This window comes from Helianthus annuus, chromosome 12 (genome assembly GCF_002127325.2).
Source record: "Helianthus annuus cultivar XRQ/B chromosome 12, HanXRQr2.0-SUNRISE, whole genome shotgun sequence".
Taxonomy (NCBI): Eukaryota; Viridiplantae; Streptophyta; class Magnoliopsida; order Asterales; family Asteraceae; genus Helianthus; species Helianthus annuus.
The window spans coordinates 84992589-85006324 of record NC_035444.2 but is presented as its reverse complement, the minus strand read 5'-3'; positions in this window follow the sequence as shown (position 1 = coordinate 85006324).

Below are 13736 nucleotides of genomic sequence, written 5' to 3'. Positions count from 1 at the left end.
GATTGGATATATGAGTTTAGTGTCACATTATTGACTTCAAGTAAGCAAAAACAAATTTATGTGCTTTTCTCATATAATGATATGTTTCACAGTATTAACATTGCGAGATTTAACCAACTTTTAATAATTTCGCTGCAATTCTTCGGTAACAATTTATAAAGAAACACTAGCAATAGGAAGGGGATGGTTTTTAACATCCTATTATTTCAAATGAGGAAAAGGTCATTTTTTGTTTCACTTATTTTATCAAACCAGCATCCTAATACTACTATATTCTTGATTTGTAAACTTCATTTTAATTCATATGAATAATTTGAGTTTGATTATGATCCTGAATTTTGATCTAGGGTTTATAATTTCTTCATGGTTATGTAGTAAAACCATATTTAAAGTGGTAATCTAAACTTTATTGATGTAATTATGGGATAGGTGGCAGCGATTTGGAGATGAGATTTTGATTTTGGTGGAAAAATGTTATGGTGAATAGTTTTTATTTGGTGGACCTACTCTGTGTTTACACAAATGGCTGAACACAAACCCTAAACTTCATCTTCATCGCCATTTCGACTACCTTTCTATCCACAATGGAATAAGGTTCGGTTTCAATCTCCTATTTATTATCCCATTTTCAATTCCATGCTGATTCACTATTAGCAATTTATGTTATTGCGCAATCTCGGTTTGTTTGTAGGGTCTTATTTTGATTAACGAACCTCATTTGTTCTCATGATTTTATTTTAAGTTATTGCAATATAATTTGAATTGTAAGTGTTAAGTTTTTGTTATAAGATCGGAAATGATGGATCTGATTTGCATTCATGTGAATGTGTGTACTTCCTCACAAATAAATGGTATTCGTATTACATTTTTCAATCATCTATTGTTTCTTTACAGGTTTGTTAATCACCTGAGTTTGATCAGGGATAAAGAAATCGCTGTAAATGATTAGCAGGGCACAATGATCGTAGAAGAAAGCCAACAACTTTATCGCCCTGTTTTTGGTTAAATATCAAAGATTCATAATTGCTTTTGTTTCCAAAATGGATTAGTTTGGTAACGGGTCAAAACAGGTTCAGGTCAAATTGTGTAAGTTTTTAATGCGAGTCCAAACGGTTGAATGGGCTGTGTTAACCTACCAACAAACGATTGGATGGGTTGGATTGACCAAAGACATGAAAAAAAGGAACTTTTGACATTTAAGGTTAACCTTATAACTATTGTAATTGAGGTCTAACATGCTACTTATTACTAAAGTTGCACCAATTTTTTCTTTTACGTACTCTACAAGTTTATGCTAACTGTTATGTTTTACTTTTCATCAGAAATTCATATTTGATATTATTTATTAATTCTAAAGATGGTCTGTTGACTTTAAAAGTGAAACTGCATATACATTTTTGCAACAATTGATCTAAACATGGCTTTTGAAACTTATATCGTATTGCTTCTTTCAATGTTAATATCATGATCTAAACGTCAAATTAAAGTAGTTTTCGCTTCTCTTCAAAACTTTACAAGTTCATGATTTCTTATTATTCTGAGGTCCAAACATATTTAACCTCAAAATGTCAAATTAAAGTAGTTTCCACTTTCCACTTCGGAAAACTTCTCAAGTTCATGTGTAACACCCCGTGTTTTCCCAAAAGTCAAAGTCAAAGTCAAGAGTTGACTGTTATTGGAATTAAAGATCAATAAAGATTAATTTCATTTTAGTTTCATTTTGATTTTCATATTATGTGGAGTAAGTGTTGTATAATCAAACTAATCGGCCGATAATCGAACTGTGAATCAACGACCGACTGTGAATGATAGGAAGTAACAATGCAATAAAGCTAGTCAATCAATAATCAAGCTAATCAAATCAATCATCGAACTCAAGTGTGGATAATTTTAATGCTTTTATACGTGTGTGTGTGCCTTACGTGTTACTTGTGCATGTTACTTTTATGTTAAAGAGTGTGGTGAATCAATCAAATCAATCGAGACTCGAAGGATAATCAAACACAATCGAAACCGACTTTGAAAAATAGGTTGTAAGGATGCTTGTATGTTAGATATAGTAGTTGGGACTGAAAGTAATTTGAATAGAAACTCTATCCTACTCTACTCCTCAATCTATCGAAATCGAAATATCAAAAATCGTCGCGAAACACTCAAAACCAGGCAAGCCGATCGGACAGGGCAATCTGATCGAACAGGCTAGCCGATCGAACAGGCTGTTCGATCGGGCAGCCGCTCGATCAGGGATGCTGTTCGATCAGCTAACCCCTTTCCACTTTTGGAAGCCTATAAATAGGGCTGTCCTTGTCAAGCTTTCCACTTTTGGAAAAGCTCTGACCGACCAGCCTTCTATTCTCGCCATTTCTCAGATTTCTCTCAAACCTGTAAGTATTTTACTCCAATCTTTGTACGTTTTTGATCCTTGATCGATTCTCCATCTTTCTATCTTTCAAAATCTGAATTCCAACCGTGAAATCACAAAGATCTAAGCATTCTTGGGTGATGTCATCATGGTGTTCTTGAAGAACACTAAGATTGACATCAATCCGACCTGAATAGCTTGAATCTAACCGATTTCCACATAAACAACCTAAAATCTTCCAAAGATCTTAACATTTCACGGTGGAAAAGGATTGAAAGACGGTTTTCACCAATCTTTCAACTCTTTTACACTCAAACCGGCGAAAACGAAGCTTGAACCGACCTATAAATCATTCTAAACAAACACATGGTTCAAGATTCGGACTTCACCACGAGATTACCGATTACGGGTTAAACGTTAAACTTAGGTCCTTGAACGCTCCCTGACCGAGCTTGGGTGATTCCAGCCGAGTCAGTGAGTAAAGTAAAGGCTGAGGATTTTGGTGGTTCAACTTGTGGTCAAACTATCTTTAAAACATCAATAAAATAACGGGAAATAACCAAGTGCTAGGTGATGGACTAACCAGGTCAGGGGCTGGCCGAACGGTTAGGCTATTCGAACGAACAGCCCAACCGAACGACTACGCCAGCCGATCGACTAGGCTAATCGATCGACTAGCATCTGGGCCCACAAACTCATGAGGTGTAATATTGACAGGGTTCTGTTCGATCGATCGAGCCACTCGATTGTAAACATTACTCATCGAATCATGAGATACTACACTTCAACGCTAAACCTCTTCGAAACATTGGAATGTCACCCGATCGAGCATGCCACCCGATCGAGTGACAATTTGCCAAGTGTGCAATGCTAACCGATCGGTTGGACCAACCGATCGAACGGACTGTTCGATCGGCCAACTTGAAAGGTAATGCTGCAAAAACTTCAAAAATACAAACCATCATACACAAACACATCCTTCACATCAAAGGAAGAAACAATCCACTTGAAAGAACCAGCCGATCGAGCCAGCCGGCCGATCGAACGGGACGTTCGAACGGACTTTAACCCAATCGAACAGCCCACTCGATCGAACAGCCGTCCGATCGAATGGTCTATCCGATCCAGCTTCCACTGTTCACTTTTTCCGCATTACTCATTGTATTGTTATCGAACTATTCAGGCTAACCTATTCTCAGTGCTCCTTTCAATCCACAACCAACCACTGTGAGTATACTCGATCCCTTTTTGCTTTCAGCACTTTTGGGTGTTACATACGTAATCTATCAAATTCACAAACGACACAAACTATTTGAACGCTAACCTACTTGCATGTATTACTTGACTAAATGATTGCTGTTTATTATGTTTACACGTGGAGTGCTATCTGCCTGCTTTAGCAACGTAGTACTATAGTTTGGACTCAGCACCCGTTCACACGGGGGTTGCTAAGGACAATTACTTGCATGGATTACAGTGGTAATCATGTATTGCGAACTGTCTCGGACAGTCAACTCGAAGTCGTTGGTATCGATGGTCCCATGTTGATAATTTACATGCATCGTTTGCCCTTGTGTACGTGCTTGGTTAGGCGTAAACTTTTCGAACTTTATATGCTATATTAAACTTGTGTACTCACCTTTACATTATATGTATTGACTTTTATTTTAACGTATGTGACAGGTGTTTAAGCTACTAGCGTGCTAGGGAAGCGAGGCAATAATAAGCTTCTAGGAGCCTGTGACCTTAGGACAGTGTCCACATACCTGCTCCAGGGCCATAGTCCTCTGTAGATCTTGTACTGGCACCTGTAGTCAGTAAGATCTACAGTTAGCCGTCTAGAAGTCTTAAAACAATATTTAAATTCGGTTTGTAATAATTAAGAATCTGAGTTGTCGGAACAGTTCCCATATTGTTTAGTTGATTTCTATGATAACTTGTTATTATTTGGGACACGGTATGGGACGTGTTATATAACTGAATTGTATGATAGTTGTTGTGGAAACTTCTGAACAATCTGTTTCGCTCAGTGCCGCGCCCCGATGATTCCGCCATCGGTTGGGGTGTGACAGATTGGTATCAGAGCCACAACTATAGGGAATTAGGTTAGACACGATCTAGTCCGGATCGCTGTCTTGGAGACCTAGACTATAGCTAGGAACCAAGAGACTAAGATTATGTGCTGATTTTATGTTGTTTCCTTCTATTCTATCATTACATCCGAACTCCGAGCCAAATTTTGTAATTTGGACGGGATTAGGAGTGAAACCCGCGAATTCCTGCCTAAATTACAAATTTTGCCAATTACTTTGTGCAAATTTCTATCAACAAACGGGGGAGAATTATACCAAATCAGGGCTGAAACCCGTAATTTGATGAAAACTTTCCTCTAAATTTTTCTTAAAACAAGGAAGAAATTGCTGAGCTAGGGGTGAAACCCTAACCTTGGCAGTTATTCCAACTTTATTTTATCTCGCCAAGGTAATTGACGGACTCCAATGACCTGAACTCACGAGTATGGCCTAGAATGCGCATGCATAATGCCCAAGAATCGAGGCAGAAACATGTCCCCTAGAGTCGAAAGTGACGACAAGTCAACTGTGAATAGTTAAATTGCCATGGTTAGTCAAAGTCTAGTAGCCACAGACAATCCATTTTCCGATTTTGAGTGTTGCTTTGTTGATTTTATATGATTTACCTGTTTACGTGTTTTAAGATTCGTTGATTGCTCCATTTGTTATCAATCTGCGTGACTTTTGTTGCTATCCTATCTCGATTCAAATCCCTGTTGATGTGATCTAAACGAAACCAGTGTGCTATGCTACGCTATACGACTAAGTTAAACGATACAATGTGATGCTATCCGATATGCAAAACGAACGACACTCGACTTGTGGTTATAGGTTTCTGTTTTCTGACAGCCTCTGTGATAAAAGTGCGTACGTGTTTAGGAAATTAAGTGCTCTATTTGCTTAATTGCTTATGTGCTCTAATTGCTTCTGTGCTTATGTGCCTCTATGATTATGTGCTTATGTGTTTATATGTGTTACGTGACGTGAGATGCGACGTGATTCTAAGCTTTAGTAAACTAAGACGAGTGAGATTCGAATTCGTTGTGTTGAGCCCTATGGCGATGTCTATTGCAGACCATGTCGTCATCATCAAGAACTCGCCAAAACCTTTCCCGTCAGGAAAAGAGAGACCGACGTCTCGCCAAGCTCATCTCAAGGTCTGTAGCGAAAGCTGTCAGTGAGGTGTACGAAAACACAAGCAAGTCGTCGGAAGAATCCCGAACCCTCACTGAATCCAGCAAAGCTCCGTTCAGTTTCAAGCAATTTAAGGCGTGTGGACCGAAGGAGTTCACCGGTGAAGAGGGCCCTACAGGCTTATTTCACTGGTTTGACTCTGTGGAAGTTACCCTTCGTCAAAGCGGATGCCCGGATCATCTTCGAACTCTCAATGCTACCGGTGTCTTCCAGTCGCGGGCATTGGACTGGTGGACAGCCGAAAGGAATAAGCGCGGGAACGACGCTACCTACGAGCTGACGTGGGAGGAACTGAAGGCTATCATGCTGGACGAGTTCTGTCCTCCCCACGAACGCCAAAAGTTGGAGGATGAGTTCTGGACCATCAAGCAGAAGGAGGGCGACAACGCTGGTCTCACCGCCCGTTTCAAACAACTGAGCATTATCTGTCCAGACCAGGTCAAGACTCCCGAGATGACCATCAAGAAATACATCCGTGCTCTTCCGGATTGTGTTGCAGATTTTGTGTTCGCCGCCAAACCCGCATCAATCGAGGAAACCTACCTACTCGCTGCCGAGATTAACGACAAGCGAGTTAAGGCTGGTGTCTGGGATAAGCCATCCAAGTCGTTGCATCAAGTTACTGCCGCATCAACCGACAACCCTGCTGCTCAAGCCTCCAAGTCCTCGAGAAGAAGAAAGAAGAACAAGAGTTGCGCCGCCGCAACCAATGCCGCTCCTCTTCAGTCAGTACCGCCACAACAGCAACAACCACAGCGCACTGCGCCAGTGATCAATGCGCCGCCGGCTAAGCGTGCGTACACCGGCCCCCACCCACTCTGTGCTACATGTTCTTATCATCACCCGGTGGGTGTGGCCTGCCGTTACTGTGCCCACTGCAACGTTTACGGGCATTTCACTGCGAATTGCCGCTATGGTCCTCGTCAAACGCAAGCTCAAGCCGCTGTTAACCAAGCCCTGCTACCTGCTCCTCAAGCTCCTCAAGCTGCACAGGCCCCGGCAAACAATGTTCGGACCTGCTTTACATGTGGTGACCCTAACCACTTCGCAAACCGGTGCCCGAACAGAGTGGTGAAACAAGAAGCCCAACAACCCCAGCAACAACAACAACAGCCTCAACAACAAGCCGCTCACGCCAGAACTTTCAACATCAACGCACGCCAGGCTCAAGCTGATAACAACGTGGTCAATGGTACGTTCCTTGTGAATGGTATATATGCATCATGTTTGTTTGATACTGGAGCTGATAACTGCTTTGTGTCATTTGAATTTGAGAAGCTTCTTAGACGTAAGCGCTCTTATCTTTCGTCACCCTTCGAAGTAGAAGTCGCTACCGGAAGAAACATTGCTGTCAATTCTGTGCTCCGTGATTGTACTCTCGAGCTCAACAATCATATATTCCCGATTAATCTCATTCCAATGCAGCTCGGAAGTTTCGATGTCATAGTAGGCATGGACTTTCTTCGTGAAAACCATGCTGAAGTTGTGTGTTCCGATAAGATGATTCGTTTTGTGCTAGCTGGTGGTGATATTCTATGTGTTTATGGTGAAACTACTGCAAAAGATCTCAAGCTCATGTCATGTCTTCAAGCTCGCAAATATCTCCGCAAGGAATATCGAGCCTTCTTGGCCAACATTGTTGTAGCAGAGACGGACAAGAAAAGGAAAGTTGAAGTCAAGGATGTTCCCGTTGTCCGAGAATTTCCTCAGGTGTTCCCTGATGATCTTCCTGGATTACCTCCAAGTCGGGATATCGACTTTCGAATCGACCTTATTCCAGGAGCCAACCCAGTGGCCAAAGCTCCGTATCGACTCGCTCCATCTGAGATGCGAGAACTCTCAAACCAACTCCAAGAGTTACTTGAAAAAGGCTTCATTCGCCCGAGCACTTCTCCATGGGGCGCACCAGTCCTTTTCGTCAAAAAGAAGGACGGGTCGTTCCGAATGTGCATCGATTACCGAGAATTGAACAAGCTGACCATCAAGAACCGATACCCCTTACCAAGAATCGATGATCTGTTTGACCAATTACAAGGTGCTCAGTGTTTCTCCAAGATTGATCTACGTTCAGGCTACCATCAGTTGCGGATTCAAGAGGAAGACATACCCAAAACCGCTTTTCGAACCCGATACGGCCACTACGAATTTGTTGTCATGCCTTTTGGTTTGACCAACGCACCCGCGGTCTTCATGGATCTGATGAATCGCGTGTGTAAACCGTTCTTAGACCGTTTCGTCATTGTATTTATCGACGATGTCCTGATTTATTCCAGATCGAGGGCCGAACATGCGCAGCATTTGCGATTGGTTCTCGAGTTGCTTCAGGGAAACCAACTCTACGCCAAGTTCTCCAAGTGTGAGTTCTGGTTGGAGGAGGTTCAATTTCTGGGTCACATTGTGAATAGTCGGGGTATACACGTTGATCCTGCAAAGATTGAGGCAGTCAAGGGATGGGTTACGCCAAAGAATCCGTCAGAAGTTCGCTCTTTTCTCGGATTAGCTGGTTACTACCGGCGATTCATCGAAGGGTTCTCAAAGATTGCTGTACCGCTTACCTCCCTTACTCATAAAGACAAGCCTTTTGTGTGGGGAACCGCGCAGGAGACTGCTTTCCAAACCCTCAAACACATGCTGTGCCATGCACCAGTTCTTACCCTGCCGGACGGAAGCGGTGACTTCGTTGTCTATTGTGATGCTTCAAACCTTGGACTTGGCTGTGTTCTCATGCAACGAGACAAGGTTATAGCTTACGCATCTCGACAGCTCAAAATCCACGAGAAGAACTATACAACCCATGACCTTGAGCTAGGCGCAGTTGTCTTTGCCTTAAAGATTTGGCGACACTACCTGTATGGTACAAGGTGTACGATCTTCACCGATCACAAGAGCCTACAACATATCTTTAACCAGAGAGAACTCAATATGCGTCAACGCCGATGGGTAGAACTTCTCAACGATTACGACTGTGAGATCCGTTATCACCCAGGCAAGGCGAATGTAGTTGCAGACGCCCTCAGCAGAAAGAATTACGTGATAGGTGTTCAAAACATCCAGGCTCAGTATAACCTCGAAGCTCTCATCCGCGAAGCACAACACGCTTGCTTTAACGAGCGTACGTTGAAGAAAGAACGAATCTATCACGATGGAACTCAGCTCGTGAGCAAAGCCAACGGGATATTCTATTATCTGGACCGAATCTGGGTTCCGAGGAGGACAGATTTGCGAAAGATCATCATGAACGAAGCCCACAAATCCCGATATTCCATTCATCCCGGTGCGGACAAAATGTACCAGGACCTTCGCTACAAGTACTGGTGGCCTGGGATGAAAAGGGATATTGCTCTATATGTTGGTAGCTGTTTAACTTGTGCAAGAGTCAAGGCTGAACACCAAAGACCTTCAGGCTTACTCGAACAACCGCCGATACCCGTATGGAAGTGGGAAAGCATAGCTATGGATTTCATAACTAAGCTTCCGACCACGCCATCAGGTCACGACAGTATTTGGGTTATAGTCGACCGTCTAACCAAATCAGCCCACTTTCTGCCAATACGAGAAGACTATAAGGTGGCCAAGTTAGCCCAAATCTACACCGACGAGATCATTAAGAATCATGGTACGCCTCGAGACATCATTTCTGATCGCGATGCTCGGTTTACATCAAGATTGTGGGAAACTTTTCAAGCAGCTCTTGGTACGACGCTGAATTTGAGTACCGCATTCCACCCGCAAACCGACGGGCAGACTGAAAGAACGATTCGTACTATTGAAGACATGCTCCGTGCGTGTGTTATCGATTTTGGTGGTAGTTGGAGCAAACACCTACCGTTGGTCGAATTTTCGTACAATAATAGCTATCACTCCAGCATCGAAATGGCACCTTTCGAAGCCTTGTATGGTAGGAGATGTCGCTCGCCTATTGTATGGCACGAGGTCGGTCATTCACAATTGACTGGGCCCGAGATTCTGCAAGAAACGACTGACAAGATCCACCAGATAAGGGAAAATTTGGTGAAGGCCCGGGACAAACAAAAGATGTACGCCGATAAACGACGCAAGCCCCGCGAATTTGCAGTTGGCGACTACGTACTCCTAAAGGTATCACCTTGGAAGGGAGTAGTCCGATTCGGCAAAAGAGGGAAACTTGCGCCTCGATTTGTTGGACCTTTTAAGATTCTGGAAAGGATCGGTAAAGTTGCCTACAAACTCGAATTACCGGAGGAACTCAGCAATGTCCACCCGACCTTCCATATTTCAAACCTTCGAAAATGCGTAGCCGACCACGACGCAATAATACCACTCGACGATCTTCAGGTCAATGAGACGCTACACTTCGTGGAAAAGCCTGTCGAAATCATGGACCGACAGACCAAGCAACTCAGACGCTCTCGCATTCCTATTGTAAAAGTACGATGGGAAGGCAAACGAGGCGCGGAGTTCACTTGGGAACTCGAAAGTGACATGAAGGCCAAGTACCCGCAGTTGTTCAGATAGATCTGAAGCATCAAATTGGTAAAAGCACACGGCGATGTACGGTTCTCGGCCTAATTTCGGGACGAAATTCCCTAAAGGAGGGGAGACTGTAACACCCCGTGTTTTCCCAAAAGTCAAAGTCAAAGTCAAGAGTTGACTGTTATTGGAATTAAAGATCAATAAAGATTAATTTCATTTTAGTTTCATTTTGATTTTCATATTATGTGGAGTAAGTGTTGTATAATCAAACTAATCGGCCGATAATCGAACTGTGAATCAACGACCGACTGTGAATGATAGGAAGTAACAATGCAATAAAGCTAGTCAATCAATAATCAAGCTAATCAAATCAATCATCGAACTCAAGTGTGGATAATTTTAATGCTTTTATACGTGTGTGTGTGCCTTACGTGTTACTTGTGCATGTTACTTTTATGTTAAAGAGTGTGGTGAATCAATCAAATCAATCGAGACTCGAAGGATAATCAAACACAATCGAAACCGACTTTGAAAAATAGGTTGTAAGGATGCTTGTATGTTAGATATAGTAGTTGGGACTGAAAGTAATTTGAATAGAAACTCTATCCTACTCTACTCCTCAATCTATCGAAATCGAAATATCAAAAATCGTCGCGAAACACTCAAAACCAGGCAAGCCGATCGGACAGGGCAATCTGATCGAACAGGCTAGCCGATCGAACAGGCTGTTCGATCGGGCAGCCGCTCGATCAGGGATGCTGTTCGATCAGCTAACCCCTTTCCACTTTTGGAAGCCTATAAATAGGGCTGTCCTTGTCAAGCTTTCCACTTTTGGAAAAGCTCTGACCGACCAGCCTTCTATTCTCGCCATTTCTCAGATTTCTCTCAAACCTGTAAGTATTTTACTCCAATCTTTGTACGTTTTTGATCCTTGATCGATTCTCCATCTTTCTATCTTTCAAAATCTGAATTCCAACCGTGAAATCACAAAGATCTAAGCATTCTTGGGTGATGTCATCATGGTGTTCTTGAAGAACACTAAGATTGACATCAATCCGACCTGAATAGCTTGAATCTAACCGATTTCCACATAAACAACCTAAAATCTTCCAAAGATCTTAACATTTCACGGTGGAAAAGGATTGAAAGACGGTTTTCACCAATCTTTCAACTCTTTTACACTCAAACCGGCGAAAACGAAGCTTGAACCGACCTATAAATCATTCTAAACAAACACATGGTTCAAGATTCGGACTTCACCACGAGATTACCGATTACGGGTTAAACGTTAAACTTAGGTCCTTGAACGCTCCCTGACCGAGCTTGGGTGATTCCAGCCGAGTCAGTGAGTAAAGTAAAGGCTGAGGATTTTGGTGGTTCAACTTGTGGTCAAACTATCTTTAAAACATCAATAAAATAACGGGAAATAACCAAGTGCTAGGTGATGGACTAACCAGGTCAGGGGCTGGCCGAACGGTTAGGCTATTCGAACGAACAGCCCAACCGAACGACTACGCCAGCCGATCGACTAGGCTAATCGATCGACTAGCATCTGGGCCCACAAACTCATGAGGTGTAATATTGACAGGGTTCTGTTCGATCGATCGAGCCACTCGATTGTAAACATTACTCATCGAATCATGAGATACTACACTTCAACGCTAAACCTCTTCGAAACATTGGAATGTCACCCGATCGAGCATGCCACCCGATCGAGTGACAATTTGCCAAGTGTGCAATGCTAACCGATCGGTTGGACCAACCGATCGAACGGACTGTTCGATCGGCCAACTTGAAAGGTAATGCTGCAAAAACTTCAAAAATACAAACCATCATACACAAACACATCCTTCACATCAAAGGAAGAAACAATCCACTTGAAAGAACCAGCCGATCGAGCCAGCCGGCCGATCGAACGGGACGTTCGAACGGACTTTAACCCAATCGAACAGCCCACTCGATCGAACAGCCGTCCGATCGAATGGTCTATCCGATCCAGCTTCCACTGTTCACTTTTTCCGCATTACTCATTGTATTGTTATCGAACTATTCAGGCTAACCTATTCTCAGTGCTCCTTTCAATCCACAACCAACCACTGTGAGTATACTCGATCCCTTTTTGCTTTCAGCACTTTTGGGTGTTACATACGTAATCTATCAAATTCACAAACGACACAAACTATTTGAACGCTAACCTACTTGCATGTATTACTTGACTAAATGATTGCTGTTTATTATGTTTACACGTGGAGTGCTATCTGCCTGCTTTAGCAACGTAGTACTATAGTTTGGACTCAGCACCCGTTCACACGGGGGTTGCTAAGGACAATTACTTGCATGGATTACAGTGGTAATCATGTATTGCGAACTGTCTCGGACAGTCAACTCAAAGTCGTTGGTATCGATGGTCCCATGTTGATAATTTACATGCATCGTTTGCCCTTGTGTACGTGCTTGGTTAGGCGTAAACTTTTCGAACTTTATATGCTATATTAAACTTGTGTACTCACCTTTACATTATATGTATTGACTTTTATTTTAACGTATGTGACAGGTGTTTAAGCTACTAGCGTGCTAGGGAAGCGAGGCAATAATAAGCTTCTAGGAGCCTGTGACCTTAGGACAGTGTCCACATACCTGCTCCAGGGCCATAGTCCTCTGTAGATCTTGTACTGGCACCTGTAGTCAGTAAGATCTACAGTTAGCCGTCTAGAAGTCTTAAAACAATATTTAAATTCGGTTTGTAATAATTAAGAATCTGAGTTGTCGGAACAGTTCCCATATTGTTTAGTTGATTTCTATGATAACTTGTTATTATTTGGGACACGGTATGGGACGTGTTATATAACTGAATTGTATGATAGTTGTTGTGGAAACTTCTGAACAATCTGTTTCGCTCAGTGCCGCGCCCCGATGATTCCGCCATCGGTTGGGGTGTGACATCATGATTTCTTATTATTCTGAGGTCGAAACATATTTGACCTCAAAAGTTAAACGGTACAGTTTCTTGATACTAATTGGACAATAAATTAAACTGGACAGTTTCTTGATACAAATTGGACAATAAGTATAAAGAAATACAACTTTTTTTTACTTTTCACTTTTGAGGTCAACCTCAAAAGTCCCATATGTAGAGATGAGCGTGATACCGGTACCGAAAATATCTATACCGAAAAATCACCAAAACTGAGTACCGGTACTGAAAAAGTTCGGTACGATGTCGGTATCTGAAGGTAAAAATTGGTATTTTACAGTTGGTAGATATCAATTTTGTATAATAAGTAATATTTTAAAATTTTTAAATATTTGAAGTATTTATTTTTTATTTCATGACGTATTATTTATTCCAAAACAAGTTCATGCGTACAGTTTGTTTATGATCAGTTTAAACGTAATTTTTTTTCAAAAAAAAAAAAAACATATCATTTATCAACACCGCGAAATTCGCAGGTATTAGCACTAGTCAAGTAATGGTTTACATAAATTAGCATAACCAAGGAAGATAATTAGCTTCTCTTTTCATACTTTTTATTAAATAATGGTGCACAAACAACTTTAGCATAATGTTGTGGTATTTTTAGCTTATAACATTCTCAATTTCACAAATATTATACACGTTAGATCTATTGTGAAACGTCCTACACAAGTAAAACAAT